The 26,647-nt window shown below is 41.7% G+C and overlaps 1 protein-coding gene across 2 annotated transcripts in view; it reads right to left on the reverse strand.

Moving 5' to 3' along the window:
• col4a2 (collagen, type IV, alpha 2) overlaps positions 1-26,647 on the reverse strand; it is a 147,619-nt gene that overhangs the window by 105,543 nt on the left and 15,429 nt on the right. The window lies entirely within an intron of this gene.

Consider the following 26,647-nt stretch of genomic DNA (forward strand, 5'->3'; position numbering starts at 1 on the left):
CTGGAGAGTGGCCAATGTGACTCCCCTGTACAAAAAGGGACAGAAGAATAAACCTGGGAACTACAGGCCAGTCAGCCTAACATCAGTAGTGGGGAAACTCCTGGAGACTATAATCCGGGATAGAATAAATCTTCATCTAGAAGAATATGGGTTAATTAGGGACAGCCAGCACGGATTTGTTAAAGGTAAATCTTGTCTAACAAATCTAATAGAATTTTTCGATGAGGTAACTGAGAGGGTGGATAAAGGTAGTGCAGTTGATGTAGTTTATATAGACTTTCAAAAGGCATTTGACAAAGTGCCACATGAAAGACTTGCAAGAAAGATAGAAGCCCATGGTATAAAAGGGAGAGTGGCAGTTTGGATCCAGAACTGGCTGGGAGACAGAAAGCAGAGTGTTGTGGTGAACGGCTGCTTTTCTGACTGGAGGGAAGTGTACAGGGATCGGTATTAGGACCACTGCTCTTCTTAATATACATAAATGATCTGGACTTGGGTATAGCAAGCACCATTTCCAAGTTTGCGGACGACACAAAGTTAGGTAGGGTGGTAAACAGTGAGAAGGATAGCAGCCAACTGCAGGAAGACATAGACAGAATGGTAAAATGGGCAGACACATGGCAGATGAGTTTCAATGTGGAGAAATGCGAGGTAATGCATTTTGGTAGAAAGAATGAGGGGAGGCAATATAGGCTGGTAATACAATCTTAAGGGGGGTAAAAGAACAGAGAGACTTAGGGGTGCAGGTAAATGAATCCTTGAAGGTGGCAGGAGATGTAGATAAAGCTGTAAAAAGGGCATATGGGATATTAGGCTTTATAAATAGGGGCATAGAGTACAAGAGTCAGGAGGTTATGACTAACCTATATAAAACACTGATTAGGCCACAGTTGGAATACTGCACCCAGTTCTGGGTACCACACTATAGGAAGGATGTTAAGATATTGGAAAGAGTGCAGAGGAGATTTACCAGGATGATACCAGGAATGAGGGACCTTGATTATGAGGAAAGGCTAGTGAGGCTGGGATTATTCTCATTGGAGCAGAGAAGGTTACAAGGAGACCTAATAGAGGTCTTCAAAATCATGAGGGGATTTGATCGGTTAGAAAGGGAAAAACTGTTTCCACTGGTGGGTGTGTCGGTGGCTCAAGGTCACAGATTCAAAATAGTCTCTAAAAGAAGCAGAGGGAAGGTGAGAAGAAATTTTTTCATGCAACGAGTTGTTCGAATCTGGAACGCATTGCCTGAAAGGGTGGTGGAGGGCGATTCGATAATTATTTTTTAAAAATGCGGTGGACTGGTATTTGAGGAGGACAGGTTTGCAGGGTTATGGGGAAAAGGCTGGGGAGTGGGATTGACATTAACTGCTCTAATCAAAGAGCCGGCACAAACTCGATGGGCCGAATGGCCACTTTTTGTGCTGTACGATTCTATGATTCTATGATTGTGGGCAAATCCTGACATTGTGCCTAAAAGGGAAATGGCCCCATAACTCAGCAGTAGCCTTATTCACCTTGAAACTTTCACCAATTCCACCTCCCCTTTTTCCGCATCTGTTATTGTCTAATATTTTGTTATTAGAGTGAAAAGGCTGCAACCAAAGGTTTAGTAAAGTAATAAGGGTATCAGCAAATCATGATTGAGTGTTAAGTGCTTTGAGATATCCTCCCAACATAAAAGGCCCTGTAGAAATGTAAATTGTACTGTATTGGCACAAACTAGGAAGACTTGCTGTAACATTGCACAGTATCCAATCAGAATTCAAGTCAAGAAATGACAACTAAGTGTTAGAAAGAGACATTCTTCTATGTCTTCTATAGGAAATGGTGACATTGTTCCATCACAACAAAAAAACTAACCATATAAAAATTGTTTTCTTTAAAATAAAATGATTTTAGTGCCAGTTTCCGATTGGAAACATGGAATGGAATGACCTTAAAGACCGGATGCAGTTGAGAGGATAGAAAGTGGTTGAGTTGTGGTTTGTGGTTGTGGGGTGGTTAGTACAGTTGATTCACAAGGGTTACAGTGCTGAAAGCAGTAGTGTTTGTCAGTGAGAAGCTAGATTTGTATTTCCCGCTCCTATTCGCTCTTGCCAGAGATTGAGGGGAGCTCTAATAATGCTAGTAATAAACAATTCGTTACATCTGAAATTGGGCCTTTAACATTGAAACCTTTATCATTGGACCTTTAACATGATCAAGCTCTACATAGCAATATAAAAATAATTAGGTATGTTGTTCTCCTAGCACATATGACACAATGGGCCATTAGAATAGATGCTGAATGAAAAGACATCAGCCACTAAGAATAAAAATAATAGATAATGCTTGCACTTGACCTAATGGCTTATCACTTCATAATGTCTAAAAATCTTCACAAATAATGTTATTCTTGAACCCCACCTCCCCATCCCCCTCCTTGGCATCCAACCCTGCCATTGTGAGCATTCCAATATGCCAGGGGTCTCCAAACAGTCGAACACCACTAGGTGGTGTCTCCCACATGCTCAATAAAAACAAGAGGAAGTAATAATAATAATAATCGTTGCATTGATATAGCACCTTATCAAGTCTTTGAGATGTCTCAAAGTGCTTCACAGAGTATACTGTAAAGTGTAGTGACTGTGTATTTTGAGCGATATTTATCACAGTTCAAACATTTATTTTGAGATGCATGAAACACTGTACATCTGCTTCGTTTTGATTTGGACTCAATAACTTTGCAGTTCTACCGCTCCTTCCTCTTGTCTTTTTAATCACGAGAGCCCCACCTAGCATCAATCGAGGAGTTGGAGACCTCTGCAATACGCTATCCTGGTTGAAGGGCTTTATATAAATCCAAGTTGTCATTTTTGAAGTGTAATGATTATTATGCAGAAAAACTCAGCAGCTAAATTCTTACTAGCAATGTACCACAAACAGCAATGAAAATAATATTTTATTTTTAAGAACATAAGAATTAGGAGCAGGAGTAGGCCATTCGGCCCTTCGTGCCTGTTCCGCCATTCAATAAGATCATGGTTGATCTTCTCACTTAACTCTGATTACCTGCCCTATCCCCATAACCCCTAATCCCTCTATTTTTCAAGAATCTATCAGTCTCAGCCTTGAAAATGTTCAAGGACTGAGCATCTACAGCCTTCTGGGATAGTGAATTCTATAAGTTCACTACCCTCTGAGTGAAGAAATGTTTCCTCAACTCTGTTCTAAGAGGCTGACCCTTAATTTTAAGACTGTGACCCCTGGTTATAAATTCTCCTACCAGGGGAAACAGTCCCTCTGTGTCTACTTTATCCAGCCCTTTAAGAATCTTATAAGTTTCAATAAGATCCCCCCTAATTCTTCTGTACTCTAGAGAATACAGCCCTAGTTTATTCAGCCTATCCTCATAGGTCAGTCTCCTCATCCCAGGAACTAACCAAGTGAATCTACGCTGCACCCCCTCTAGGGCAAGTATGTCCTTTTTTAAATAAGGAGACCAAAACTGCACACAATACTCTAGGTGCGGTTTCACCAAAGCCCTATACAGTTGCAGCAAGACTTCCCTACTCTTATATTCTAAACCTTTCGAAATGAACGCTAACATGCCGTTCGCCTTCTTAGTTGCTTGCTGCACCTGCAAACTAACTTTTTGGGACTGGTGTACAAGGACACCCAAATACCTTTGAATACTAACACTATCTAACTTCTCCCCTTCCAGAAAATAATCTGTTCTTTTACTCTTGCTACCTAGGTGAATAATTTCACACTTGCTAACATTGAATTCCATCTGCCACCTACTTGCCCACTCCCCTAGCCTATCTATATCTTGCTGCAATCTTTTTGCATCATCCTGAGAGCTCACTCTGCTACCTAGTTTAGTATCATCCGCGAATTTAGACACATTACATTCAATGTCCTCGTCCAGATCATTGATGTAAATGATAAATAGCTGAGGCCCAAGCACTGATCCTTGTGGCACTCCACTAGTTACATCCTGCCAATTCGAGAATGATCCGTTTATCAATACTCTCTGCTTTCTACCTGATAGCCACTCTTCTATCCATGTTAATATTTTCCCATTAATCCCGTGGGCCTTGATCTTGAGTAACAGCCTTTTGTGTGGCACCTTGTCAAATGCCTTCCTAAAATCCAAATATACCACATCTACTGGTTCCCCCTTATCCAACCTGCTGGATACATCCTCAAAAAATTCTAAAAGGTTAGTCAAGCATGACTTCCCTTTTGTAAAGCCATGTTGACTCTGCCTAATCTTTTTATGGTCTTCATTTTTGATGAATTTAGGTCAAGGGAAGAATATTGGTGAGGATATTAGGCTGCTATTTCTTATGAAACTATTTTACTCCCTTGATTGTTGTTTTCTTTTTGTTTACTTTCATGGTACCAGCCAACAAAAAACAATTCTCAACTCAAGCTTACAGAGGGAATCCTTACCACTGAGTTCTCAAGTATTTAAATCAAATACGAATAAAATCCTGTGAATTGTGAACAGTCAATCTACCACAGAACTAACCTTTTTATGAATTGAGATCTCTGCACTTGTGACCACTGTAATGTGTTTCTTTTCCTAAAATACAAAGGGGCCCCTTATTTTGCTTCTTGGGAACAAAAGTGAGAAATAACTTTACTCTAAATTGTAACAAAATAATGTTTTCTATACTCAATTGCCACTGAACTAAATTGTGCGTTACAATATACCTGTACTATTCTACTACTCTGTAACTCATAAGAGCTTTATCACCATTCATCAATAGCTAGAAATCACTTGCCTCAACCCAGGTAATCGAGATGGATTTGGGAACTAGTTTCAGTTACAAAGCCTGCATGCAGAGGAAATGTCAACTTTCCTCTGAGTGCCAAAGTACACAATTGGCCATTTACTTTAGTATAAACACATTTGCACATTGGCTCAACACCAGCATACCCTTTTATCATTCTAAGTTTTCTTAAGTTCTTTAGAGGAAAGCAATGCACTAGGCTTATGTCCAATCGATACTTCTTTGACATAATTTTGGCAAATGCACATAAAACAACGGCTGATGTTTTTGAAAGGTTAAATCAGAAACATAGGGTTGAGACACAACTACTCTCCTAGTAGTCAATTTAACAACAACAACTTGCATCAATATAGTGCTTTTCATGCAATATAGCGTCTTGGAGTGCTTAAAGAATTTAAGAAAGCAATGCATATTCAATCTAAGATCACAGCTGAGAGCAAAGCTCCCAGTCCAGATTTCTGAGGCTGAAACAAGGCTCATAGTTGGGCTTAAGCCAAGACCACTTTCCCAAAGTTTGGGATTATGCACAATTTTACGGATCTTTTATAGAATTGTGGAAACCAGCATCCAAATTAAGAAGGAATTGAAGATGCAGCATCTTAAATGTTATGGCAGTAACTTGCATTTCTGTATTGTCTTTCACATAGGATAACATCTTGGAGCACTTGACAGGGAGGTTCTCCAACTGGGAACTGAGTCAAGTAGCTGGGATGCATTATCTATACTAATAAAGGCGAAGTGTCTGTATGTCTGTGTGTCAGCGTATCTAACAAGCAAGCAATAACCGATTGATGTAGAGACATGACCTTTCCTCATCGGAAAGGTCTTGCATCTAGCAGTGCTATGGGCATATTTTGGGGGGGAGATCTCCTATTGTTGATTAACTATATTAAAAAATGCTTTAATTAAGCCCAAAAATATTAGGTATGCATCATATTCTGCAACAACGTAGTGGCAGAGGAAAGCACACACGTTCAAAGAAATACATCTATATTCTGCAACAAATGTATGGCATTTTCTGGTTGCCATGGGAGCTAAAGACCTCCCATGCAGGACAGACAGAGAGAGAGAGACTAAGATAGTGCAAGAGATTGAGAGAGATTGAAAGAGAGAGACAGGAGAGACTTGGCGAGACTGAGATAGTGAGAGAGACTGAGAGACTTACAGTGAGAGAGAGAGACTGGGAGAGAGAGAGATTGAAAGAGAGATTGAGAGAGAGAGACTGGGAGAGAGACTGGGAGAGAGAGAGAGTGAGAAACTGAAATAGTGTGAGAAAGAGGGAGACTGAGAGAGAGAGAGAGACAGAGAGAGAGAGAGACAGAGAGAGAAAGACAGAGAGACTGAGAGAGATACTGAGAGAGACTGAGAGAAAGAGAGTGAGAGAAAATATGTTAAATGAGTTCTCCCACTGAGTCCTCCCAAAAGGAGTCCTCCCACAGGAATCCTCCCAGCTGAGTATAGATAAAGACAAAATGTATGTCTGTATGTCAATCTATATTCCATATTGGATCCTTTGGTTGCAAGCGAAGTGGCAATGGGTACAGCTAGTAAGGCAATAATAAGACAAAAATCTTAAGGCCAAAACCATGGGACATTTTGGGCCACTAAGATAATAATAATAATAATCCTTGCATTTGATATAGCGTTTTATCACATCTTCGAGAGGCTCAAAGTGCTTCACAGAATATATTGTAAACTGAATTGACTGCATATTTTGAGGCCGAAACATGGCAGCCAATTGCGTACAGCAATGTCCCACAGTCATGGATTGAGTGACTAGTTTATTATTATTATTTTTTTGAAAGAATTATTACTCCCGGAAAAGTGATCTACCAATTGACTAACAACTCACTGCTAGATTAACAGAGGCATGTGGAATAAGGAATTACATTTTGCCCTGCTCGGGAATTGAACCTAGGTCCTCTCACTTGCGAGGCGAGAGCTCTAACCAATGCACTACAGGACTCCACTATGATGTGCATTGGTGGACACAAAGTAAAACTTAAGCAGGAACTTGTCACTTGATATTTTACTTTGTTCATGACTTTATATATTCTTGCTCCAGGACTGGACTGTAAGGCATTCAGTCAACAGGTAGCAACTAAAATACTCTGTGCTGAACTGAACTGAAAGAGAGCAGTTGGGAATCAGCTGGTCCCAGTCTTTACTCTTTTGTGCATTGTATCACGTTTTTTTAGGGCCTTGCATTGACTTGTTTTGCTTGAATCCTTCATAGTACCTCAACACAATTCATAATGGAGTTAGTGACTGAGTTTCTGCTTAAGTGGTAAACACTTTCAGAGAGAAAAAGGCCCAGAGAGAGCTAAATTAATCAACAGTGGTAGCTATGCATCATAAAATATCGGAGACCAACCTGTAGTAGTGTGGCCATCTCATGAAAAGGCACAAAGGCATTGGAAAGGGTTTAGAGAAAGGTGTCAGATGATAAATTATTGACCTGTGAAGGGAAGCTAAAGGAGCTAATCTGTTCTCATTGTGAAAGAAAAAATAGGAGGAAAGATCTAAGCTTTTAAAACCATAAAGGAATTGGTGTGGTGCACATGGAGAAGTTCTGGTGCTGAACCAGAAGTGTGCCAAGGAACACAACTCTAATTACATGAACCAATAGCTCAATGTAACAGAATTGGCAGCTTATGGAAAAGGCTGACATCTGGTGCAGTGAATATGATAAAATAGATTCAACGAAAGAGATGCACACTTTGGCAAAGGGAGACAGGAGCAAAGAATGGATTCTGTTATCTAACCTCATTGTAATAGGTGAGATTGTTTTGCTTAATAGTCTTTTCATTCCGAGTCTTTTGTGTTTTTTTCCATGTTTGGTGCCTTGCATGCAGTTTCCAGAAAATAAACATGTTTCAAGGCATATATTTTCTCTTACGGTTTCCCTATTTTTTTGTACTCCTGTATTTCTATGGCTAAGAATTGTGTACCAGAATTGTAAGGTCTGAGATTTGTAGAATTTGAAACGTTTGTTTTAAGAACTGGAGAAAATCAAACTCCAAATTATGTTTTTTGCAAACTGCTGCACAATCTTAAAATTTAAGACGATAGGTCTTGCCTCAAGGTTTTTGATTTTGTATTTCTGTAATGTAAAAGGTTCATGGACTATTTGGAAATGGCTCCCATTCCTAAAATAGACTGAATAGCTGTTCTGAGAATTTCATTGGTACCTCCCAGGCCTTATTTAATGTGGTTGGAAATTACAATTCCAAATGTAAGTGTTCATCAGTGCAATGAACTGAAATTCCTGCTATTATTACATTTTGTTATTGTCATTACCTATTATTACATGAAGTAAACGTGTTTGGTTTAATGTGCATCAGGTGAAATGACAGCACCAGACAATCCAGATCACAAAGTGTGCAGAAGTGTAGTTTTAAAATTTTGTTAAAGTAAAATCTGTACAGGAGCTCCAATTGAATTTAACCAACTTGATCTAATTTGACCTGCTCATAATGGATGATTTCAACCTCCACCTTAACTCCCCTTGTACCACCTCTTCAGATTTCAGTGCCCTCCTCTCCTCTCTGAACCTCACCCTCGATATCAACTCACCAACCCACAACCATGGCCACTCCCTCGGCCTCGTCATCACACACATCCTTGACATTTCCGATCTGTTAATCACGGACAAGGCCAATTCGGACCACTTCCTCATCTCCCTCTCCTCCCACACTCCCCTCCTCCTAAACCTCCACCATTTTTTTCCACCTCTGGAAAAACCTTCCCCCTGAGTCGCTCACGAATGCAGTCTCTTCCTCCTCTCCCTCTGGCCCTCCACCCTCAGCAATTCTGATGCAGTTGTCAAGATGCTAAATGATCGTCTCTCCGCAACCTTCAATTCCCTGGCTCCCTTGAAATCCAGGGTTGTTTCCAAACTCACCCGCTCCCCCTGGTACAACAGTCATCTCTGCTCACTCAAAACACAAACTTGGATGTTCGAGCGCAGATGGCAGAAATCCGGTCTCACGATTCACCACCAGCTGTGGCTCGAGCACCTCTGCACCTACTACCTTTCTCTTCCACAGCCAAAACTGACTTTTACTCCAAAGTCATCCTGGAGGCAAACAAGAATACAAAGATACTGTTTTCCACCTTCCATTGTCTCCTCCGTGCACCCCCTCAAGCCCCCCCACTCTATCCTCACGTCAAACCACATGTGCGAAGAGATCCTAGATTTGTTTGCCTCAAAAGTTGAAAACATCCGCTTGGCTGCATCATGCTCCCCCACCACATCGCCTTCCACCTCACCCAGACTCTCCAAACTGCCTTCTCCCTCTGCCACGGCTCCTGCCACTCCCCACTCCTTACACTCCTTTGCCCCTATTTCTCCCTTCTTCCTCTCGACCACAATCACCCAGATGAAGTTCACCACCTGCTACCTTGACCCCCTCCCCACCCAGCTGCTGGTCTCTCAACTCCCCCTTCTCTCCCCCCTGCTGGCCAACATGGTCAACCAGTATCTCGCCTCAGACTCTGTTCCACTCCCCCTGAAAATTGCTGTCATCACACCCTTCCTCAAAAAAAACCTTGATCCCTCTAATCTCGCACACTACTGTCCCATCTCCAACCTACCCTTCCTTGCCAAAGTCCTGGAACGCATTGCTGCAGGTCAACTTTGGTCACACCTCTCCCTCCACTCCCTCCTTGAGCCCCTGCAGTCTGGTTTTCGTCCCGCCCACAGCACAGAGACAGCGCTTCTCAAAGTCACAAATGACATTCTCTATCTGTGACCAGGTTTCCCTCTGCCTCCTTGTCCTCCTGGATCTCTCTGCTGTGTTCGACACAGACCACACCACCCTCCCCCATCGCCTCCTCCCTCAACTATCTTAGTGGGACCACACTTGCACAGTTTGAGTCCTACTTAACCAACCGCCTCCATTTCATCTCAGCAAATGGTTTCTCCTCACGCCCCTGCCCGGTCACCTGCGGGGTACTCCATCCTTGGCCCTCTTCTCTTCCTTATCTATATGCTCCCTCTGGGCGATGTCACCCGTAGATATGGGGTAATCTTCCACATGTATGCAGATAACACACAGATCTAGTTTGCCCTCCTCCCGTAGCAACTCCAGGTCTGCCGATGTTCTATCATCATGGCCTGGATGAGTGTAAACTTCCTGCAGCTGAATATGGACAAGACGGAAGCCACACTGCTTGGCTCCCATCAACGTCTTCACTCCTGTGGATCTAAACTCCTCAACCTTCCTGGGCTCTCCCTCAGACTCACCGAACCAGCATGCAACCTAGGCAATCGGTTTGACCCCCAACTGCCCTTCCTCCCCCACATCCAGTCCCTGATCAGGACTGCTTTCTTCCACCTCCACCACATTGCCCGCCTTCAACTGTACCTTATCCCAAATGCAGCCGAAATCCTCATGCATGCATTTGTCACCTTCCGCTTGGATTATTCCAATGCACTTCTCGCTGGTCTCCCCAGCTCCACCATTCACAAGATCCAGCTCATTCAAAACTCTGCTGCCCGCATACTGACCCGAACCAAACTCCGTACCCACATCTCACCAGTTCTGGCCAAGCTCCACTGGCTTGACTTCAAGATCCTCACTCTCATGTTCAAATCCATTTCCTTCTTGGCACCTCCCTACCTCTCTGACCTCCTCACTTCCCAATCCACCACCAGGTACCTCCACTCGACTAGCACCGACCTCTTGCTCATCCCTCACACCCTCCTCCTCACAATCGGAGATCGTACCACTACCCCCCAAAACTCTGGAAGACTCTCTCTCAATACCTCTACCCTGCCCCCTCTCTACCCTTTTTCAAGTCCCACCTGAAAACTTTTCTGTTCAACCATGCTTATGGCCACCTGCCCCCTCCCCCCGGCTCGGAGTCAGGCTCCGCCACTGTTAAGCGCTCTGAAATGCTACCCTGCATGGAGGGTGCTATATAAGTACAAGTTGTGAGTCTAACCTCCAAAAAAATCTCCAAATGTGTGATTCAGTTTTCCCACAGTGAAAATACCTCGACTCCTCACATCTGTTTTGACCAGTAATGTTTACACGGACATCTACAGTTTGTGTAAACACTGTGTTATGCAAACAGGCACAATATATTGAGTCTGCAATGAGCATTCACATAAATTTTAATTGAGGTTTAATTTCTCTGAAGGTTGAATGGTATATGTTATGTATATTAGTAGTAGTTTTTTGGTAATCTGTTAATTTTTCATGGTTGTTAGTTGTTATGTATCTCTCTGTGAAATAATGCCCATTGTGTCCATTTTCCATGGCAGATATGTATTGGTATCTCCTTCCCTGTGTTTTAGCTGTATATCCATAATTGGTGATTGAATGGGTGCATTCATTGTCCAATGATGGATGTCTACCTAATTGTTGATGTCCTTGTGGGCATGAATTTGTACCCAAGGCCTGAAATTGTCATGGTCTTTGTCTTATGTCTTAAAATTTAAGAATTTACAACATTTTGTAAAATTCGTACTTTCAGTCTTCTTAATTTTGAAGGTAGGTTTCCCAGTTTTTAAGTGCTGTGGAAAACTGTACATCACTTTGGAAAATTCAGTGTTCAATCTTTAATTTTAAAAACAAGAGTCTTAAGGCTAAGACTTTTCAGACCTCTGGTAGTCAGGAATGGGAATGTAATGATCCTTGGTGGTTTGGTGGGAGTTTGTCTATTTCTGCTGCCTGACTAATGGTGAGTGTGTGCCTTACTCAGATGATCTAGTTCAATTGTTAACCTTGTTCAAATTTTGAGTTTGGTTGATCACAATTTGGGGCTGTTTGATCTGCAGTGTATCAAAGCGCTTACCCCCACTGAGCATCGGTGTTTACTAAACTGCAGACACTGAACAGATTCAGTAAAGCTCCAATGGGTAAAGTCATTGTAAAGTGCCTATCTATGTGTGTGGCCTTCGTGGAAGTTATTTTCCATTTCCTCAGAGCATGAACCAAGCCACTAAGACTCATCTATTGTAAAATGAAAATTTACTGCTTGGGGTTTCAAGCCAAAAAAGGGCCACATTCTGTCATTTAAACATTTTTAAAAAATTAAACATTGTCAAGAGGTAGAGCTGTGTACAGACCAAGCAAAGATCCTTGTGGCTGACTCCATCAAGCTGACCCAGTTTAACATGAGTTTAGCTGTCTGGCCTTGTCCCCAAGTAAATGGAGTTTGATGTTTATGCATTTATTAGATTCAGACATCAACTCGGAAACATCAAGTAAAAACTTCAAATATTTTCTTGTTCAGTTCACTCTCCAGCATAGTTATGTTTCAAAGGGATTCTGAAAGCCATGAGAAGATAAATGCCAAACACATTTCTGAACTGATAGTTGTAAAACACTCTTGTGAAATTATAATGGTATCCACTGGCCTCCAAGTGCAAATGAAATTTCTAATGCTACTTAAAGAGTAGATGAGGTTTACATCTCTTCATTTCAGTAGAAATATAAAGGTGATACAGCAAGCTACCTGTTAAACTTGAAGCCGTCTCGCTGCCAGTACCAGGTTGCTGATTTATAATATAATAATCATCATAATAATCCTTGTATTTTCTCATACTGTACGTTTGGCACTGGTGTTGGTGCAAAAGACTGCATTGTACCAAACACACAGTATAACTGAAGCAAAAGATATTCCACTTAAATACTTCTTCAAATCTTGCAAAAGAGTCAATCTTACATTTTGCAGTAACAGGTGTTTACTTAAACCAGCATTTGATGAGTAACTTCAGGGCACCAGTTACAATATTCACCAGATTAATCATATAATGTTTGATATTGGTCTTCAAACATCATCAATGCACATGTGGTGTGAATGAAGTAGATCAGAAGGAATGAACCGAAATGTACCTCCAGATTCCCATTAGAAGAATGAACATTGTTTTTACTCCTTTGAAACAGCAAACCCATCAGAAGTGTACTAGAACTCACAACAGAGCTACAGACATAGCACAGCTAAGCAGGGCTAGGAGTATCAAAAGGAAGTAGGTGTACACAATAACTTAATGTAGATCCCATTCCTTTGTAAAAGCTAATGCTCCGTTTCGTTCTGCCTTTCAATACACTTTGTCACTGTTTGAACTCTCGGTATTTAATGGCATGAGATCATTCTGTATGTCAGACAGTGTGGGCTGGGGTGGGACAAAGCGACTGAAACCCACACCATCCTTTATTGTGTCTACAATCAGAGTCAAACAGCTGTAAAAACCACACCGGAGACATTTGTTTTTATCACCAGTGTGTCTCCAATTTCAAAATTGCGCTGTGGTTGACCATGTCTGGCTCCTACAGTTAAACATTTGACCAGTCACTACCACCTCTGATAAATGTTTTGAAGTTGGGGCACTTTGTGAGTAATATGAAGAAAGAATACAATAATTTCACTAGTAATTCCTTTGATCTAATTCAATGCTAATGGCATTAGGCAATGGCCTTGTGCATTGAATTAACACAGAACAAATCAAACCTATCCAATTACTGATTTACTAAGTTTTTATTCTCACATATAAATTCACTGGTCTTGGGACCTAATAACCACTACCTAATAAGTGCACTGGAACCTGGAGCTATTGGATGTTTTATGTACCAGGCATGGTATCGACACATGATATGCGTGACTGCACTAACCAAGGGTGAATAATCTCACACTCCAGCACTGACTTTTACTCTCTGTACTTCTAACATTCTACCCTGTCCACTTGGCACCTAGTTCATCACTTGACTCTTTTACAAGTGGCCGATGCCTGATTTCAATCACATTAATGTCAATATGGAACAGGAGCAGGGCTGAATGTACAGGTAACTATGTTGCTAGACCTTCAGTCTCTATACCAATCATATGTGACGTAGTGTAAAATACACATGAGCAATGCTATATGGTTCCATTGAAAAGCCCAATAAGCACTGTATTTCCACTCACATGGAGAAATGTTTTTAATGATATATGTATGTCAGGAGAGAAGTTACATTCAAAGCTCTTTACTCCATTGGTGGTAGAGTTTCCCATGTTATCAGTATCTGGAGGACCCTGCAAACCACCATTCTAGGTCTCACCTCCTCTGGAAGCAGAAACAATGTGCTGTTAACATTATAGTGCTGTGGTTGATTTCAGGCCTCTTGACTATGCCTGTCCTATCATGCCCTGCTTTCTGTTAGAAACTCTCACGCAACCCATAAAGTGAACAGTTATAAAAATACAATACAAATTTACGTTTATATAGCATCTTTCATGTTAGGAGTACCTGTGGAGAAGCTTCCATTTTGCCCACTTGTTCCTTACTCTCAGTGATACTTTAGAATTACATCTCACCTCTGATTTTGAACATTTAATTTTCCATCTGTCCTCTACCACAAGGATGTTTTACAATGTTTCTCCTGAATCTCAATTAGTTAGTCAAACCAAGAGCTCAGTTAGAATGCCAGTATCATTTGCACAATCTTTGGTTTGCTCAACTCTTGTGCAACCATTCCTTGCATAGGTTTCCAGTGACAGCAGTCTTAAGATGAAATGCTGTAAACACCATCTGGGGAAAATTTCAAACAAGTTAAGAAGAAGAGCTGCTATTATTCCTTCAGCCTTGAAAAAAATCGATTCCACGGATTCTCTTATTCCCTTATTATACCAACCATGAGCAAATGTGAAACTACACACATCTGTTAGGAGTCAAACTCTGAAACAAAATTCATTCCACAGTTGTTAACTTAGCATTGTGCCCACAAAATATACAATCAATTCACTTTACAGTATACTCTGAAGCACTTAGAGACGTCTCGAAGACGTGATAAGTTGCTACATCAAATGCAAGGATTATCATCATTTATTATTACTGCAGTAGGTTTACTTTTCTTATCTGCCATCCTGGCACAGCATAAAAATATTCCACTTTCCATCTCTCCGTGTACCTCCCGTTCTTGCTGTGCATACAACATGCTGTATTTCCCTGATCTTTCCCAGTCTCCAAACCATGGTTCAGATTGGACTCACAAACCTGTGGCTGTAGACAGTACCAACAGTTTTACAGAGCATTCTGAATCCTTTGCAAGATCCCCACATTAAAGTGGATAGAGGGCACTGGTCCCTCCTTTCAGAGTCACTTTGTAGGATCCGGTTATCTCAGTGCCTCTTTTGGATAATGGAATATGCTATGACAACTCTCAACTTACTCAACTGGTTGCAGTTTCCTCCATACACTATGTGTGTTTTTCAGTTCAGTGATACAAACAGAGTAACAAACAGTTGCATTATTGGCTCAGGGAAATTTTATGTGTGGCAGGGTGGAGTATATTAAAGAACTACTCAGAAACCAGATGTTTTCACAAACCAGAAAAATCCATATGCCAGATCAATCCTCTAGTCTAGACTCTTGTTCAGGCACACCTATTCTGTGTGCTTGATGCACATAAAAAGGCATCATTTATTTTCAGTTGATGTCATTTACAATACAATATCTGCACATTGTTACTTTACTGAAAGTAAGTAGAGACTAATTGTTTGGTCGACGTTTTGTGTATATTTAGATTCATGGAAGATATAACTCAGAAGCAAGCTATTTGGCCCCTCCAGTCCAGCTGGTGTTTACACTCCACAAGTGCCTATCCTAGATCCTAACCCTGGTCTCATATCCCTGCTTTTCCCCCATATTCCTCAACCCTATTCTCTCCTAATCATACGTCCAGTCTTTTTTGAAAGCACATGGTTTGGTGTATTGGTGTATATATTGGTGTCAGTGCAAGGATCTTTTGGAGAAATTTTATTCAGAGTTTAAATTTGTATTCAGAGTTTAAATGAAAGATTTGACTCTGATCACCTGTGGGACTGCAGTGCTATAACTGTAGCTCCAGGGAGTGAACTGGTTTAAGAGGCTGATTTTCTACATTTATAATGACAATAGCTGTACCCGTTGCAGCTTTGCTTGCAACTAAAGAATCCATTATGGAATAATAATAATAATAATCCTTGCATTTGATATAGCGCTTTTCACGTCGGGAGGACGTCCCAAAGCGCTTCACAGAACACACTGTAAAGTGAATTGACTGTATATTTGTGGGCGAACGCGGCAGCCAATTGCGCACAGCAATGTCCCACAAACAGCCGTAGATTGAAAATGACCAATTTATTATTGTTTTGGGTTTTGGAGGGATTATTATTAGGCGTGTGGAGTAAGGAAACTTGCCCAAGGTTTCGCCCTGCCTGGAATTGAACTCAGGTCTCTCACTTGCAAAGCGAGTGCTCTAACCATTGAGCTACAGGACTCCACTGATGGCTGTTTGTGGGACATTGCTGGGTGCAATTGGCTGCGTCATTTGTCCACAAAACACACACAGTCATTACACTTTACAGTAAATCCTATGAAGCATTTTGAAACTTCTTATTGACATGAAAGGTGCTATACTTATTAATATTATGAAACCAACATACACAGACCAAGGATGGCAAGGATGGGCAAAATGATCTTATGTGCTGTAAAATTCTATTATAGTATCAGGTTTCATCCTTGGTGTCAGTTGAGTTAACTTATCTCAAGTGGGATGGAAATAAGGGCACTGCAATTAGCCCCTATCTCTGAGCTATGAAAATGAAAAAACAATCGGGCTTCCTAAAGGAAGAAGGCAGATAATTTGTGGGAAACATTGATTCAGATTGTGAACTTCCAACAATGGGATTCTTATCTCCTGAATCCTAATTAAAACAATCTGAGCCTGCTTATATGAGCACAGAGAGTAATGTTCCCAAGCCTCTGGGGAGCTCAAACGTTTACTTGACTAGACTGCTACAAAACATTTTCCCTTCTTCCTTCCCCCGCCCCCCCACCAACCCTTTATTAATTAACTCTGTCCCTCGAGCTACAGAGTACTTATTTTCCTCACAAGACGATCTGAAAACTGTCTCCATGCTCTATCAGGATCCCAAATGTCAAATATTTTCACCTCCCCTGTCTTTCTGAACTTCCAGTCAGGCTTTATATGCATGACAACAGCTAGATCATATCTATCCTCGGTCCTCTCCTCATCATCTTTATCCTACCTTTTTGTATCATCAGCCATAGACATGATGCCCACTTCTACATATTTGCAGATTATAACCAACTCTATCTCTCTGCTTCTGCTCTATTGCAGAACCACTGTTATTCTGACCAATTGTCGGTCAGACACGAACTCCTGGATGAGTTCTAACTTTCTACGACTCATTGTCAGCAAGAGCAAGGCTCTCCTTTTTAACTTGTGTCGGTGCCTTCTTATCTTGGGCTGCATCGATCCTCACAGAAGCTCCTTCCGCCTCACTTCACACAACATCAACAAAAGTACCCATTTTAACAGTTACTTGTAGATGTTGGAGATTAAACATTTGTCACAACAGAAAATGGTACAATACAAATTTAGAAGAGACTAAAATGAAATACTATCTGACAAACCATACCAAATGTGGCACTATTCCTCAAAAAAGCATTATCCACATTTATAAGATGCACATTATTCCAATCTAATGAATACATTTCAAATATACTAAGTGGCTAGCAAGGATTATAGAATTGATTATCATTGAAGGTAAGGATGAGGATCTTAAACTTGATACACTGAGGTATCGAGATCAGTAGAGCCAGGCGATGATGAGGGAATTGGGGTCGTGGAGCCTGGTGTGCAATTGAATGTGGACTGTGGAATTCTGAATTTTCTGGAGTCTTGTGTACAGTAAAGGGGCAGAAGGTGGTAAATAGAACTTTGAAAAAGTTGAGTCTAGAAGTTACAAAGGCATGGTCAGGGCTGGATGAGGTATTGGGGGAGGCGGGCAATGTTGCAGAGATGAGGAAATAATTAGTCGAAGTTATAGTATAGAATAGCATTGGCTGCAATTTAAATTCTTCTGAAAATTAAACTGAATGTATTTGATAAATTTCATTAGAAGTTCCCACTACAATGTTGAAACTTCTCATAATAAGTATAATCCTCCCATAAACTTTCTATTTTGACCATTCACCACAAGAGGTTAAGAAAGCAAGATTGAAGCTTGAATCAGGATCCAAGGCTTGAATTCAATGAACATTTCTCATGAGGAAAATCGGTTCAGAACAGAATGTAATAGTTGCAAACAAGTACAAACTTTTTCTACTTAGATTCTCCAATCTCTTTACTTATTTTACATTTGAAATGTTCTTTACATTTTTTACTAAATGTAAACTTCAACAGCAGAAGATGTTTGGTATCAGGTAATCTTTTTTGAATACAATGCATTTTCCATTAGAACACAGAATTCAAAATGCTAGTTATCTGAATTCAATAATAGCAACTGACTATGGGAACATCATCTTCTATCTTATTATATGCTAATAAAACAACAGTGTCTGTCTGCACTTCAAGAAGGATCTGAATAACCGATTGACGTAGAGACATGATTTATATTTCATTGGAAAGGTCTTGCACCTGGGATTGACATGGGCATGTTTGTTTTGGGGTATCTTTTATCGTTCACAAGTTATTTTCAGTTCAGAGTTTTTGCTGCAGTCATACCTGGTGGCCGTCAAGTCAAAGTGATGCTGTGGCATTATGCATCACAGAGCACCTATGTCTGTACACACAAACTGCAGTTACACCTGGTGGCCGCACCGGCTGACCGTGGCGCTGTGGCATCCTGTGTCACAGAGCACACACAAGGCCAAGCAGCGGGAACAAAATAAAGAACACAGACAAAGCTAAGCCATGGCAACAAAATTTAATTTTTAAAACGCCAAGTCCTCCCACTGAGTCCTCCCAAAAGGAGTCCTCCCACAGGAGTATAGATAAAGGTGAAATGTCTGTCTGTCTGTCTGTCAATATACATTGTCAATCTAATAATCCTTCCAAAACCAAAAACAATAATAAATTGGTCATTTTCAATCTACGACTGTTTGTGGGACATTGCTGTGCGCAATTGGCTGCCGCGTTCGCCCACAAGTATACAGTCAATTCACTTTACAGTGTGTTCTGTGAAGCGCTTTGGGACGTCCTCCCGACGTGAAAGGCGCTATATCAAATGCAAGGATTATTATTATTATTATCAATGACCAATTTTGTTTGGGGAAATGTTGGCCAGGGTACCGGGAGAAACTTTTTTTTGAGTAGTGCCATGGATCCAACTGAACAGGCAGACGCGGCTTCGGTTTAACATCTCATCCGAAGGAGAGAGATAATGGGCCTTTAACAACATGGATGCCCCGTGAATCTGAATGAGACTCCAAATTCTGAAAACGTTCTAAATGCCGATCAGTTTGAAACCTCCAAAGTACAGGATTACCTCTCCACCGATGACTATTTTGGTCCTGATTTTACATCAGTGTTGAACTGCAGTGATTACTTGAGCACAATCACAAATTGAATTGTTCTATCTTCACTTATTTATACTTTTATTTAACTTTGAGGTTCATTTATTGTGCTCCGTTCACTCAAAAGCACACTCCCCATTTATGATCTGAATTCAGTCTAATTTTTTCGTGCCAATAAATATTTTGGAAAGCTGAACAAAATTTGCAATTGCCTTTACTATGTAGTGCTATTAAATTCAGTGAAATGTTCACAATGTGTACTTTGGTGCAATTAAATATTGCACGTAACCATACTTGGTATGCCTATTATCAATTAATGGATTTAGAGGAAATAATAATAAAATAATTTTTGTATTTGATATAGCACCCTAGTACATCTTCGAGATGTCTCAAAGCACTTCACAGAATATACTGTAAAGTGCAGTGACTGTTTATTTTGTGGGCAAAATGATTCTAGTTGAAAGTACTTCAGTAATGGAATAATGTATAAATCCTTCAAATATCACCTAATGTTTTCTGCTACTCATCTTCAGTCTGTTGTTCATCATATTATGTTCTCTTGAAAGTTGTGATGTTATGAAAGTGTTGCAATGTTTGAGATAAATTAGTGAAGGACTCACAAGAAGATTTTTTTGACAAACTAACTGAAGCGAAGCATACAAAGATAAGGCAAATTTGATTATTATTTCATCTGGATTATTTTTCTCCACAAGAGAAAACAATTTACTCATTCACAAATTCTTTGGAAATACAATTAAAAGCCAACAGATTGAGGTTCTTCTGGGAAAAACGGATACCACAACAACAACAACAAGATTCCATTTATAGAGCGCCTTTCAGGTTGGGAGGACGTCCCAAGGTGCTGGACAGTTGGGTCAGGTCCCGAGCAGGGGGGAAATGGTCAGGGTGAGGGAAGGGAAGGGAGAGAGTGAGGAGGGGGGAAATGGTCAGGGTGAGGGGAGGGAAGGGAGGGAGCGAGGAGGGGGTAGAGAGTCGAGAGGGGAGCTGAAGGCATGGTCAAAGAGAAAGGTCTTGAGACCGGCCTTGAAGGACGAAAGGGAGCAAGTAAGGTTGAAGGCACTGGGGGATGGAGTTCCAGAGCCTGGGGGCTGAGAGGCTGAAGGCCCGGCCACCGATGGTAGGGCGGTTGGGGCGGGGGATGTGGAGCAGACCGGAGCCAGAGGAACGGAGGGTACGGGCAGGTAGGTAGGGGGATAGTAGGTTGGAGAGGTAGGAGGGAGCAAGGCCGTGAATGGCCTTGTAGGTGAGGATGAGGATCTTGAATTCGATCCTCTGGGGGATGGGGAGCCAGTGGAGACGAGCGAGGGTGGGAGTGATGTGGTCCCGAAGCCTAGTGCGGGACAGTACACGAGCTGCAGAGTTCTGAATGACCTGCAGCTTGTGGAGGGAGGTGCCGGGAAGGCCGGCGAGGAAAGAGTTCTCATAGTCCAACCTTGAGGTGATAAAGGCGTGGACCAGAGTTTCAGCAGCGTGAGGGGTGAGGTAGTGCCGTAATCTGGCGATGTTTCAGAGGTGATGGAAGGCAGTGCCAGTTGTGGCGCGGATATGAGGAAGAAAGGACAGCTCAGGGTCGAACAGAACACCGACGTTCCTGACTGGCTTTGAGAGGTGGAGAGTGCAGCCTTGGATGCTGATGCTGTCAGCGTCTGAGGTGCGGAGGCGCTGCCGTGAGCCAATCATGAGGGCCTCAGTTTTACGCACGTTGAGCTGAAGAAAGTTGTCTCTCGTCCAGGACTTGATGTCAGACAGGCAGCTGTCAGGACATCGGTGGTCGTGGAGTTGAGGGTAGAGGAGGAAAGGTAGAGTTGGGTGTCATCCGCATACATGTGGAAGTTAACCCCATGTCTGCGGATGATGTTACCAAGGGGGAGCATATAGAGGGTGAAGAGGAGGGGACCATAGATATATACGTGGGTGTTTGCTAAACCAACAACTCACAAGAAACGGAAAACATTGGATATCAACCAGAGGCTCTTTTTAAGGAGCTTTGTGAACATCTAAAATGAGTTGTACATATTTGTAAAAGGTTCTTAAATGAGCCATAGGGTCAAGCATTAAATTAAATCAAAGAACTCAAAGTTTAGATCTTGGGGTCATAGAAGGCTCAGCATATCAGGTCACAATGTTCATGTACTGATGTAATTCAAGCCTAAAAGCATAGTACTTGAAAACATTCTTCAAACACAAATTTAAAGTGTTCAAGAACTGTACTGTTAGTCTTTATTTTATTTGCTTTATGACCTCTGCATGTAAACTTTTAACTCTTTGATATTATTTTTCTCTGTACTTGACTTCACTGACTTGCTTAATTTAAGAACAATAAAAACATACTTCAAACTTGAAATCTTCTCTAATGGCTTATTTTAGACTCTAAATATCTCAGGTTCTATTGCTGGTCTATGCTGAGTGAGCTGTTATCACTTGTAGCTGTAGTGGGGTCTCGATAATTGGACTTAGTTACATGAACTTATAAGGGGGGAAATAAACAACCGGCAGGGCTGTGTGAGGTCTATTGGGGGCAAGGATTCTTCCAACTTGGTTCATTAACTCCTATAATCCAAAGCCGTAACAGGTAGTAGGGTGGTCCTAACTGTTACAAGCAGCAGGAAGCTTGCAAAACAGTGTGTCTAATGATAAGCTCTGCGGTTGTAGCTGGGTAAATTCCAGTTGTACCCCAAAAACACACTCTGTGCTCTCCTAGTCATGGTTATAATCAGTCTGCATTCTGGAATTACATTCAGGAATTAGGAAATCAGGGTGCATTCCTCTGGGGAGATAATATGCTCCATTCCAGACACAAGGAAATTCCGATATGTAGGCAACATACATGCCTGGAAAACAGTCCAGATACTCAAACACAGAGATGGGTTTCCATGTGCGTCAGTCACCTTGCTGATCTAAAGAAACTAGAAAAAGAGGGAAGAAAATTTGAAAGTTTCTTTGTGATTTGATCAGTCCAAAGGCATTCTTGTCCATTGAGGAGAGTGAATTTTCTTTTAGATAGTATCACCACAATGCAGTTACAATAAATGAACTAGGTGCAATTTCTCCTTTGTTTGGAATACAAGACTCAGCTTGGCTCAGTTGGTGACATTCTTCCCACTGGAGCAGAATATTTAAGCCCCAAGTTAGGACTCTTTGAGCACCTGGTTCACGCTGACACTTCAATGCAGTGCGGGGAAGGGGAGAGGGGAAACACCACATAATGTGGTGGTGCCTTTGGTCCTATGTGTGCCTGATCAAGTAGACATTAAAGATCGCACAGCAGTACAGTATTCAAAAAGAGAGAAGGGAATTTCTTTCAGTATCCTGACCAAACAAAATCCCTGAAGCAAAATATGTGCAAATTGGAAGCCATGTTTGCACATAAAATACACAATCACTCCACTTTACCCTCTGAGGTGCTTTGAGATGTCCTCCTGATGTGAAAGGCACAATACCAAATGCAAAGATTATAATACGTAGTAACTACATCCGTATCCATCACGTACCCCTCAGGAGAAAACCAAAAGTTTTAACTCTATCAGTTTCTAGTATCACTGTTACTTTAAAAGCCATTTAAAAGTGAAGCAAAAAGAATTGCCAGGCTTCCTTCCTCTGTGAGAGTCCCAATAGTTTTGGTCAGAGAAAGTTCTGTGCAGATGTTAATGGGTTACAGTAATTACACCATATAGAAAAAGTCTCAGAGCTGTTACCCTATAGAACACCAATAAACAAATTTCATATAATGACTTTGAGCAAATCGGCTTTCCACTGGAACATATTTCATAGCATAAAAGCCATGGTTCAGTTTTCTGGTTCCAAGTACAAGATAAGTGGAGTTGTTTGGGAATACTTAAGAATGCTTTTATTAAGTTTTGGTAATGAGGTTTAGGATGGTGCCTTTCATGGATTCCAAAAATCTTAAAGTCCTGAATCACGTCAGCAATGTGTCAGTAAACATGTCAGAGATAATTAGTGTCTATGGAATTCCCTAGCTTCAATGCATCCTGAATGCACACACAGTACCTTTTACTACCAATAGTGCAAAGATCATCCAGCCACTGAATGGAGCAAAATTCCAGCAACTCATTTGCTAAAAGCCGTTAACAGTTCCATGATTAAAATGCAATGATTCTTTGAACTTCCACAGCAAATTTGCCGACATACCATACGTGGCTTCTTTTCTTTTTAGAACAGCCAGTCCATTCAGTATCAAAGCTCAATGTACAAAGTGCTTTTGATAACCATCAAGACATAATCACACAGAGCAGGCTTTCAGAGAGGCCTTTTTTGTATTTATAACAGACCTGTTTTTCACAGGACACAAACACAGTCAATATGCTTTAATTGGATCATGCAAGTACAGTACATTGCAACCTTGTACATACTCAGCTGAAGGGAAGGGACTGGCTGTAAGGCACTCTTCCCAGGCCCTCACATGACTTCAATGATTTAATTTAATGATTTAATTATAATGCATACTGCACCATAACTTTCATAGCTTTAACCCACTAAACCAATAAATGTTCCCCTCAGATACGAAAATGAAAGGAACTGGGCAATTTTAGTGCACAGATTTCTTTCAATATTTTTGCAAACCTTTGTAATGATGAGGAAAAACTATCAAAATGTTCTCGCTTTGCATTAAACACCATCAGTTGAATAATAATCCTTCATTTGATACAGTGCCTAATCACATTGAGTGTCTCAAAGCGCTTTGAATCTCTTTCGTTCTTACACACACACATCCTGAGTTTTACCTTCCTTAAGAGCACGTGCTTTTGTGGTAATTACTACATTAGCAACATAGTAATACAATGCTAATTAATGTATTATTACAATACATTAGTAATGGCTAACAATGCAAATATATTACTAATGGAACAGCAACTTGCCTATCACAGCAGCATCATTCTAGTGAGATGTAAATGAACCAACAATAGAAATGAGGAAATAAAAACAGAAGTTGCTGGGAACAGGTCAGGCAGCTTCTATGGAGAGAGGAAAGTGAGTTAACGTTTCAGGTCGATGACCCTTTGTCAGAACTGGGGGGGGTGTTGGAAGAAAGCAGATTATAAGGACAAGCAGAGAAGGGGATGGGAAAAGAAAGACAAAAGAAACATTTAGGTGGAGGACAGAAGATGACGAGATCAGAGGTGTTGATGGTGCAAGACAAAAGAAGGCAATAGTGAGAGATTATAGAAAGAAACAATGTGTCTCAGACCCAGAGGATGTGTGAATTATAGATAAGGGGGAATGGGGAAGCAAGGGTACAACAACAAAATTACATTTACAGAGCGCCTTTCACGTCGGGAGGACATCCCAAAGCGCTGAACAATCAGCTGTCGGGGGCCGAGCATGGGGGAGGGGTGGTGTAGGGGTGAGAGAAGGCATAGAGGTGGGAGGGAGACTAAAGGCACGGTGGAAGAGAAGGGTCTTGAGACAGGCCTTGAAGGAGGCAAGGGAGGAAGCGAGGCAAAGGGACTGTGGGATGGAGTTCCAGAGTCTGGGGGCAGAGAGGCTGAAAACCCGGCCACTGATGGTAGGGCAGGTTGGGCGGGAGAAATGGAGCAGGCCAGAGCCTGATGAATATAGGGAGCAGGCAGGTTGGTAGGGAGTTCGCAGGTCAGAGAGGTAGGAGGGGTAAGGCCATGGATGGCCTTAAAGGTGAGGACGAGGATCTTGAACTCAATCCTCTGGGGGATGGGGAGCCAGTGGAGTTGGGCGAGGGTGGGAGTGATGGGGTCACGGAGCCTGGTGCGTGAGAGTACACGAGCTGCAGAGTTTTGGATGATCTGCAGCTTGTGAAGGGAAGAGTTGGGAAGGCCGATGAGGAGGGAGTTCCCATAATCAAGCCTTGAGGTGACGAATGCGTGGGTGAGGGTTTCGGCAGCCTGAGGGATGAGGCAGTGGTGGAGTCTGGCAATGTTGCGGAGGTGGTGGTAGGCAGTGCCAATCATGGCGCGGATGTGGAGGAGAAAGGACAGGCTGAGAAAGGCTAAGAGAAGATGGGAGTTGTGTTTAAGATCTGAGTGGTTAAAATCAATGTTGAGGCCAGAGGGCTGTAAGGTGCTAGGACTTAGATGAGGTGCTGTTCCTCAAGCTTGCATTGTGCTTCTTTAGAACAGCATAGAAGGCCATGGACAGAGAGATCATAATGGGAGTGGGAAGGAGAATTAACGTGGCCAGCAACAGGATGCTCTGGGTTGCACTTGGCAAAGTGATCACCCAATCGGCGTTTGGTCTCCCCGATGTAGAGGAGAATACATCGTGAGCAGCGAATAAAGTGCATTAGTGAAAGTACATGTAAATTGCTCTGATCCAGAAGCAGTGTTTGGGGCCCTGGATAGTGGTATGGGAGGAAGTGAATGGGCAGGTGTTGCATCTCCTGCGCTGGCTTGGGAAGGTGCCATGAGAAGGAGAGCATTGGGTGAGGATTGGGAGGATATTTCTCACTGTGATACCCCCACAGTCACGTAGCCTACAGACACTCACTGTCTGGTGTTAGTCAGAAAAAATCCAAACTTGGATGAGTTATTGGGGACTGGCAGTGCCTGTGGAAACATACCACAGTGTGAGTCACTGCTTTCACTAGAGGAGGGGAGAAAACTGAACAATATTGAGAATACATTCTTTAGATATCCAGGCATAATATCTTTGCAGCCTTTGATATATTAATCAAGGATAGTACTCCAGGGGGAAGTATTTTCATTGCAATGTATTGAACCTTGATCTGCCAGACCCACTCTCTAGATGAGATGCTGCCATGTGAGTATCCCTCTGTAGTGCAGCCATAGTTTTTATCAGTGGCATTTCCATTCACACCACATGTGATACAGTATTCCATGAATTGAAATAACAGAACTAAGAAAAAAAATACTATCCTCCTTCCAGACAAGGTAGGCTGGATTTCTTTGGGGCTGAGCTGATTCCAAGGTGCAGCAGAAACGTTTTAACCATTTGACTGATAGTGAAATAAGATAGTGGAGATTGAGAGATGTGCCTGATTATCAGGGAATTTTGTTATCACACTATTTTGTTTTGTCAGTCTGTCATCTGACCGAATGTGATATCCATAGGAGCTATATATCACATATATTATATAATATATTATATATATAGATGTATACATACTAACTGTGCCTGGCTACACTTGCAACCAAAGGATCCAATATGGAATGTGATTGACACACAGACACACTTTATCTATACTCATCTGGAAGGACTCTTGTGGGAGGACTCAATCTTTTACAAATGTAATTTTGTTGTTGTTGCCATGGCTTAACTTCGTCTGTGTTCTTTATTTTGTTCCTGCCGCTTGGCTACATGTGTGCTCTGTGACGGAGGATGCCACAGCGCCACAGTCAGCCAGTGCTGCCACCAGGTGTAACAGCAGTGTGTGCGTACACACGTAGGTGCTCTGTGACTCATAATGTCACAGTGCTGCTTTGACTTGGCGGCCACCAGGTGTAACAGCAGCAAAAAACGCAAAATTGAAAAATAACTCATGAACTATAGGAGATACCCAAAACCAAATATGCCCATGTCACTCCCAGTTACAAGACCTTTC

Source organism: Callorhinchus milii, unplaced genomic scaffold (genome assembly GCF_018977255.1).
Source record: "Callorhinchus milii isolate IMCB2004 unplaced genomic scaffold, IMCB_Cmil_1.0 Scaffold4, whole genome shotgun sequence".
NCBI classification, from domain to species: domain Eukaryota; kingdom Metazoa; phylum Chordata; class Chondrichthyes; order Chimaeriformes; family Callorhinchidae; genus Callorhinchus; species Callorhinchus milii.